Source organism: Gossypium arboreum, chromosome 10 (assembly GCF_025698485.1).
Source record: "Gossypium arboreum isolate Shixiya-1 chromosome 10, ASM2569848v2, whole genome shotgun sequence".
Taxonomy (NCBI): Eukaryota; Viridiplantae; Streptophyta; class Magnoliopsida; order Malvales; family Malvaceae; genus Gossypium; species Gossypium arboreum.
Genome location: NC_069079.1, coordinates 97,253,462 through 97,262,621, shown reverse-complemented (window position 1 = coordinate 97,262,621; position 9,160 = coordinate 97,253,462).

The following is a 9,160-nucleotide window of genomic DNA, read 5'->3' as shown; positions in this document are numbered from 1 at the left end:
TTTCTTTATTCTCCCTTACATCATGCACTAGGCCAACATGTCTAGGACATGTTTTCCTTGCCCATCACCTTGTCATGGCCGGCCACTCACCTTAGGAAAGGGGTTATTTGACATGCAAGGACAACCATTTCCCCACATGCATTAATAGGCCACCTTACATTTGCCTAGCACATTTCTAAATTTTCTCACATAAGTCCTAATCACTAAAATTCACCTATAATTAAGCAAAAAATTCAATTAAGAAATTTTCACACATGCATATTCACATATTTAGACAAGAACTATCATACTCAAATAATTTAGTGACTCGGTTTAGCGGTCCCGAAACCGCTTTCCGACTAGGGTCACTTTCGGGCTGTCACAACTAATCATAATAATCATATACATATAAATCCCTTAAATATTATTGATGGCATCACAGTTTCAAAAGGTTCAATCGATGGGTACTACTAAGGCATAAACAAACAATCATCCACGATTGCCATGTCCTGCTCGACCACGACCATAGCCACCACGACACCTACCACCACGATAACCTATTCACTGGGCACTGTAATTGTGAAACCAAACCTCTACCACCATATTCACCTCTATCTGCATGTCACATACACATCACTTTCAATGCCTCTAAACCTGTTTTCGCTCTTTCAAGGATCACATCCAAATTTAGGGCAGTTTCGATTCTCTCCCTCTCTTATGATATTATGCTTAGATTGCTATTATCTATCTTTGTACATTGATGACAATGTACATCTTAAGTGTGGGGAGGTTATTTATGTGATTATCAGAAAAATACCTGAATTTTTATCATGTTCTCAAAAAAAGTTCATCATATTACTATTAGAATAAATCTTGATTGACTTATGATTTTTTATTGATATGTTTTGAATTAAATCATAGGTAACTATGCATTGATTATTTAAACTGTAAGACATTAGAGAATCAAGCATGATAAGTTGACTTTTGAGAAGTAAAATTGCTAGGTTGTTTCCCTGAATTGAGGTATTATCTTGAAGTTTTGAATTTACAGGATCAACATCAAATACCCATAATTTTTGTGAGACTTTGAGCCTTTTAGAGCATATATCTTTCTTGCTCACTGATTTTATTAGTTATGAGTGTGTCAACATTGATTTGTTATTCTAGAACTTGCTTCAATTATGCATGTCAAGACCACACCTTTGATTTGATATACGAAAATGATAAAGGCACTTAGGTTTCAACCCATTTACCCCATAAAAAAGACTACCCACACAGTTGTCCTAGTGAACCCCTTTGGGCCTTAACTATTATTTCTTTATTTTCCCCTTTATATTAACCCACAACTTAACCCTTTTTGATTCGTTAAGAATTTCTCCCTTTTTATTGACTCCCTTTTTATCGATATTTAATTTGATTAGTTACCTAATTATATTAGTTCATTCCAGTTGCTGAATTATTTCTTATTATGTATTTTCCATTATTGTACTTGTTCTATTTCTTAAAAAAAATCGTATATTCATTCAAATTGCATATTGTTCTAAAAGAGCTTGGATAAGTTATCATATTGAGAGAAAAGCTCACTTCATAAGTTTTGGTTAGTGTTAATTTTGGCATTTGTTTGTAATTCAGTGATCAGCTTTGTTTTTCTAAGTTTGGTAATCTATTAAATTATTCTCAATTCTAACCCTCTTTTGTAGCCTTTATCTATACCTTTAACCCAAGCCCCATTACAACCCTGTTAAAGACCTTTTTATTTGTGTTCATTTCATTATAGTGGTGGAGATTTGATTTCCATGCAAGCCTATGGTAATAACTTTCCATGTTTGACTATTGAGTGCTTAATTATTGAACCCTAAACACTTTGAGTGATTTGAGTGAATCATTAGTAAGGATGTCAACCTTGTCAATTTGAAATTAAAGGTGATTACTTAGATAAAAGGGGATATGATTGAAATGCTCAATTTGGATTGTTTGAAACTTTAATGTTCTTATAGTTAAGCTTTTAACGTATGACTACTTAGATAAAAGGGGATACCTATGATATTATGATTGAAATGCTCAATCTGGATTGTTTGAAACTTTAATGTTCTTATTGTTAAGCTCTTAACATATGATTACTTATGGATTATTTTGAACATTATTGATGAGAATTATAAGTTGAGAAGGATTTATTTTAATTGTAAGTTGAGGATTTTGCTTGAGGACAAGCAAATGCTTAAGTGTGGGGATATTTGATAAACCGTAATATATACATATTTTTACCCCATTCTTGACATATATATGAATGATTTTTCCTTGGTTTTATTAATTTCGATGCTCCTAATCTTTAAATTCACATTTTATACTCAGAAGAGCTTAGGATGGAGAAAACAGCAAGAAATGGGCCAAAAATGGACAAATTGGGCCTAACTTAGTGTTTCACACAGCCTAGGCACTTCCTCACGGGTGATCCACACGCCCGTGTGTAACACATGGGTAGACCACACGCCCTTGTGTCATAGCCATGTCGGCATTAATCAAAGTCAGGATTGCACATGGCCTGAGCACCTTCACACGGGCGTGGCACACGGCCGTGTCTCTGTCGAGCCCAAGTCTAGTTCTACTCAGAAAAGGTCATTTTTTAGGGTTTTGAAGCATTCTAAAGCCTATATAAACACCCTAGAAGAGGATTAAAGAAGATATGCAGAGTAGAAGACAGGGAAGTACTTAATAATAGCCATCAGAATCACCTCAGAAGCAGGATCTACATCAAGACGGAAGATTTCCATCCAATTTCCTAGAAGTTATTTCGATTTCTTTATGTTGTGTTATTTTCGAACTAAACTCCCTAAATACCTAAGGGAGATGAAACCTAAGATGAATCTTATTACTTTTTGATTTATATGATAAATATTTGTTTTTATTCTTAATTGTGAGTTTTAATCCTTGCTTTAATATTCCAGGATATTAATTCAGGTTTTTGATGCACTTATTATGTGGAGGAAATGTCCCTATTTAAGAGTAGATCATTCATAATTAAGCGGATTTACATGCAATCCTAGCGAAAGGACAACATTAATCCGTCAGATTAGAGTCAAATCTAATAAGGGAATCCATAGATCGAGTTAACGCGACTATAAAGGTTTTAATTAGAAAGAGCTTTCAATTAATCAACCTAGAGTCAGTTGTTTTTAGTCTCGAAAGGGATATTAACATAAATCAGGGACTATGGAATAAGTCAAGTGAATAAATCGTTTAATTCAAAGGTAATAACTGAAGCCTAGGTGGATTCTTTCTTGGGTATTGTCTTCTCAATCAATTTTTCAAAAGTATTTTCCAACTTTAATCTCTGTCATAATCTTAGCTAATTAGATAATTAGTTTTAGGTAAACATTCTCTTAATTTTTAGGCTAGATAATAAAAAGATAGTAATTACTAGTACTTTTAGTCCTCGTGGATACGATATTTTTGGTATCACCATAACTATACTACTATTTGATAGGTGCGCTTGCCTTAAGTCAAATTTTTAGTTAGTTTAGCGACCATCAATCATCGATGAACACAACCACAAACTTATCTAAATATGGTCAGAAAATTCTATTCGTTAAATCCATAAAAATGGCAGGTGCATTAGTTAGTCCGAAAGGCATAACAAGAAATTGATAAGGCTCATACCTTGTCCTAAAAGAAGTTTCGGCACATTCGACTCTTTAACACTCAACTGATAGTAGCCAGATCTCAAATCAATTTTCGAGAATATCGTTGCTCCTTTAAACTGATCAAAGAAGTCATCAATTCTCGGTAAAGGATACTTGTTCTTTACAGTCACCTTGTTGAGCTGTCGGTAATCGATACAAAGCCTTATAGGTCCATCTTTCTTCTTTGCAAATAACACTAGAGCACCCCAGGGAGAAAAACTCGGTCTCACAAAACCTTTATATGTCAACTCTTGCAATTGATCTTTCAATTCTTTCAATTCAATCAAAGCCATCCTATAAGGGGCAATCGATATCGGTGAAGTCCCAGGTACCAAATCAATAGCAAACTCAACTTCTCTGACCGGTGGTAACCCTGGTAACTCTTCTGGGAACACATCCAAATATTCACAAACTATTGGCACTAATTCAATTTTCAATTTAGACATCTTTGTATTCAACACATAAGCAAGGTAAGCTTCACAACCTTTCCTTACATACTTCTGAGCGGATATAGACGAAATCACAATAGGTAATTCACTTGATTCGTCGATTTCAACCCAAAGAACCTTACCATTTTTACATTTCAATTCAATAGTTTTCTGTCTACAATTTACTATGGCATCGTGCAATGTTAACCAATCCATACCCAAAATAACATCAAATTCATCAAATGGCAACAACATTAAGTCAGCAAGAAAACAGTGACCTCGAATCATCAAAGGACAATTCTTGCAAACCTTATCAACTAGCACATATTCGTCTAAGCGGTTTGACACTTAAATCACAAATTCAATAGACTCAACAGGAAAATTCATACTAGATACCAAATTCACACAAACATAAGAATGAGTCGATCTAGGATCAATCAATGCAATAATGTTAGTATCATAAAGAGAAAATGTACCAGTAATCACATTGGGAGATGACGCATGCTCACGAACATGAATGGCATAAGCTTTAGCAGGTGCTCTGGCCCCAGATCACACGACTGTATCATTCGTCACACATTTACTGGTAGTTCCATTCTCAGTATTTCTCAATGGTCTACCCCTATTGGTAGTATTACTCAGCCTTGCACTCTGAAATTGTTATTTCTTAGCCATCTCAAGGCAATCTAGGATAAAATTCTCTTGAGAACCACACTTGAAACAAGCTTTGTCATTCATCTTACACTCGTTGGAATGTCTTCTTCCACAAGGCTGAAATTTGAGTCTATTAGACCTAACATTACCCACACTTGCCATAGAAGTAGCTTGACATTTAAGACTCGAATATTGCTTCCTGAGGTCCCTATGCGAGTACCCAGTTGATACATTCGAACGAGAATTCACTTCTCTAGATTTCTTTTACTAAGATTGAAATGACTCACTCGTTGGCCTTTTTCTTTCATCTCAAATCTCACTCTGAACTTTTCTTTTCTCCTTGCTTAGCTCTTCAGGTTTGCAAGCTCGTTTAACCAATACAACAAATTCTTTTAGTTCCAAGATTCTAACTAATAGTCTGATGTCCTCATTGAGCCTATCTTCAAACTTTTTACACATAATAGCCTAGGAGGAAACACACTCTCGGGCATACTTACTAAGCCTGACAAATTCTTGCTCATACTCTATCATCGACATTCCACCCTGTTTTAGCTCAAGAAATTCTTTATGTTTCTGATCGATAAATTGCTGACTGATATATTTCCTTTAGAATTCCTCTTGAAAAAATTCCCATGTAACCCTCTCTCTCATTACTAAAGATACTAGTGTCTTCCACAAGTGATATGTTGTGTCCTTCAATAACAATATAGCACATTTCAAGCATTCTTCGGGTGTACATGATAACTCATCAAATACCCTAATACTATTCTCAAGCTAGAACTCGGCTCTCTCAGGGTCATCATCTACATTAGCCCTAAATTCCTCAGCCCCTTGCTTTCAAAACTTATCAACCGGAGGCTTATTCTATCTTACCAAATGCACACCTTGGGAAACTACGGGAATCAGTTTAGGATAAAGAGGGGATGGAAGATGTTGAGCATTTGGATTTGTTCGAAAAAACTCTGAATACCACTCATTTATCATGTGGAGGAAGGCTTCCCTAGCCCCTTCTCCCTGACTAACCATGGGAGGTCTATTTTCAAATGACATTGCCTCTTGAGCGGGGCCGCGCATTACTTTCTACATTGTCAGCTACAGCTCGGATGAGATCTATTACTATATAAAAACATAGTTTAAAAACTGTCAGGAGTCATCAGACTATCACCATTCACATATGGCATGTATAGCTAGACTCATACACACGCTACGTTAGTCTGGAAATCAACTAAACTGTAGCTCTAATACCACTAAATCTAACATCCCTTACCCATATTCGACGCCAGAACAAGATGAGGCGTTACCGTACTTATCACACAAACTTTCATACAATTCGGAGTCGTCAATTGGCGTATAAATTAAAACTTTTGTATTTAATCATAAAGTCCCTAATACAAGCCTAAGAGGCCTAAAACATGATTCAGAAGTGAGTCAGAACTAAATTCAGAACTTTAGAAAAATTTTCAAAACTTAGGAATTTTTTTCACTAAACAGGGGTCACACGCCCGTGTGGATATAAGACACGCCCATGTGGGCAGGCCGTGTGGCCACACATGCCCTTGTCCCAACCCTGTATAACTTTCTATTTGTCACCCACGAACAGATTGAAGACACACGACCAAGTCACACGCTCGTGTGCTATGCCGTGTGGTCGATTTCAAATTGATGATTTTTCATTAAATAGGTGCAGACTTCACACGACCAGGGCAAACGCCTGTGTCTGAGACCGTGTCGTCCACACGATTGAGACACACACTTGTGTCTCTACCTGTATGCCTAATTCTAAGCATTTTGTTTCTCAAAAATTTAGGTGCAGAGGACACACGGCCGAAACATATGCCCATGGGGCAGACCGTGTGTCACACACGACCTAGACACACGCCCTTGTGTCTACTCATGTGGACAATAAAAAGGCTATTTACCAAGCCATTTTGCCACCCTTTAATGCACACATCTACACAACATAGCATAGCACCAATCCAAGCATATACATGCAACCAAATCAGCCACAGCCAAGACATCAACACATCATTCACATGCTACCATCTATCATACACAAACATCACATAATTATTAACTCAAATCATGTAAACTCCCACATCCATGAAAGACATCATATAAATTGCTTATAACAATAGTAGCCAATTCCAAATGGCCTTGTACAAAATCAACTTCCAACCAATATAAGCCAACAGATTTGGACAAATCAATTATGACACATATAAAATGACCACGTCCCCTATACATGCCATAACTCAAAATGTTGAAATCATTGGTACCAAAATAATTGTTGATAGTGTGAGTAGATCTCCGACGATCTTCGATCCCTGAGCTAGCTTGGTGACACTATAAGACAAGGGAAAAGAAGGGGAGTAAGCTATAAAGCTTAGTAAGTTCCTATTTAAATAATAAGCATCATAACTACACATTTAACATGCAACTAACATGATGAAAATTAGCATGAATGTTATTAAAATCTTATAGTCATAACTTACTTAATCACAACCTTACCAATGGTTTATCACACATCGAGCTCATAACGTATGAGATTTACGTACAAACCTGTACCAACTCGCAACATGACCATAGTCTTTCTCAACTTTGACATTCCCATTGAACACTTATAATATTAATAGATACTCAGAAATCTTGCACAAAAGTTACATATATGTAGCCAAAGCTACCTCATATCTCATAATACATATATGCTCATTTTCGAGCCATTCACGAGTCTGCACACACAAGTTGTCAGTCAGGACTTAGCTACATAGTGTTGCTCACACAAGCTGCCATGATTACCCAGCCACTGGTAAGATGTACAAGACTAGCACCCGGATCACATAAACACATGGGTTCCTACTGACATGTCACTCATATCCTATTCTATTCCTAAAGTTCAATCGGGATTTCTCGCTTATCAAAAACTTTGTCGAATACATCCAAAGAGTCAATCACAATTCATACAATATTAAAGAATTTAAAACATAAAAATATAACAATGCATTATTTACATACGCTCAGTACAAAAATAGTAGAATTTGACCTAATTGTCAAACACTTTGTTTTCCCCCGATTTAGGTCTGAACCTCATTTTTCTTGGTCTATAATGAAAAATTTAACTCTTTTAATATTCACATTGTTCAATTAAGTCCAAAAACCATAATATGAAAAAAAATTACATTTTTGCCCCTAATGTTTCACATTTTTACAATTTAGTCCCTAGGTTTGAAATTGATTTTCATCCAATTTCTTCGTTACCCAAGCCTAGCCGAATCTTTATCATACTCATACTAGCCTACATTTTTCACTTAATCATACTTTTACTACTCATTTTAGTAACTTTTACAAATAGGTCCTTTTTAACATTTCTATCAAAAATCACCTAGAAAAATTTGTTGATCTTACACCAAACATGCATTTTTTACATTACACATTTATTTTGCTTATAAATTCATTTATTAAACAACAAACCAAAATACCCCTATCTTAAAACTAAAATTTCTCATACTTCATGTCCATTTTTGTCCACTAACTTAACAAATGGTCTAATTACCATCTAAGGACGTTCAATTTAAAATTCCATAGAAATTAGACACCTCTAATGTCTAGAACTCAAGTTTTGCACTTTTTTTGAAATTTAGTCCTTTTTGCTAAATTGAATGTTCAAACGTCAAAATCTTCTAACGAAACTTTCACAGAATCATTCCATAAAACTGTAGACTATAATAATATAAGAAAAATAAATTATTTTTTTTGCATCTGATTTCTAGTCCCGAAACCACTGTTCTGGGTAGAACCAAAATCAGGCTGCTATAATTTTTGTTTGAGTACACTTGTAACTTTTTTCAAAAAGATTCGTTAATAAAATTATTCATCAGTTACATTAATACCCATTGTATATTCTCCGCACGTGATTTTTGTATGTAAAGCAAAATAGAAGTAAATAGTAGCTCACTAGTTGTCTAATGTTTTGTAACAGCCCGATTTAGGGCCTAGTCGAAACAGTGGTCTTGGGACCGCAAATTTGAAGATAGAAAACTTATTTTTATTATTTTTTATGAGGTTATATTACAATTATATTAGTGCATGAAAAATTTGGTGAGCTAACTTTAATGTTTTCAAGCGCGATTGCGAAAAAGGACTAAAACGCAAAAAAGGAAAAAGTTACATTTTAGTACCCAAATGTGTTAAATAGCTAGAGAATCAAAATTGAGGGCTTTTAAAGGGCAATTACACCCTTTTTAATAGTGTTGGCCGGCCATGTGATGGATTTTAAACAAATAATCAAAGTATTAGGTAGATGATGTCATGATTTGGTGATAAATTAATTCCTAAAAGCCTAGTTTTTATTTTTCCCTCACTCCTTCCTCCTTGTTGACCAAAAATATCAAAAAATATTGAGGTTTGAAAGGTTAAAAATCT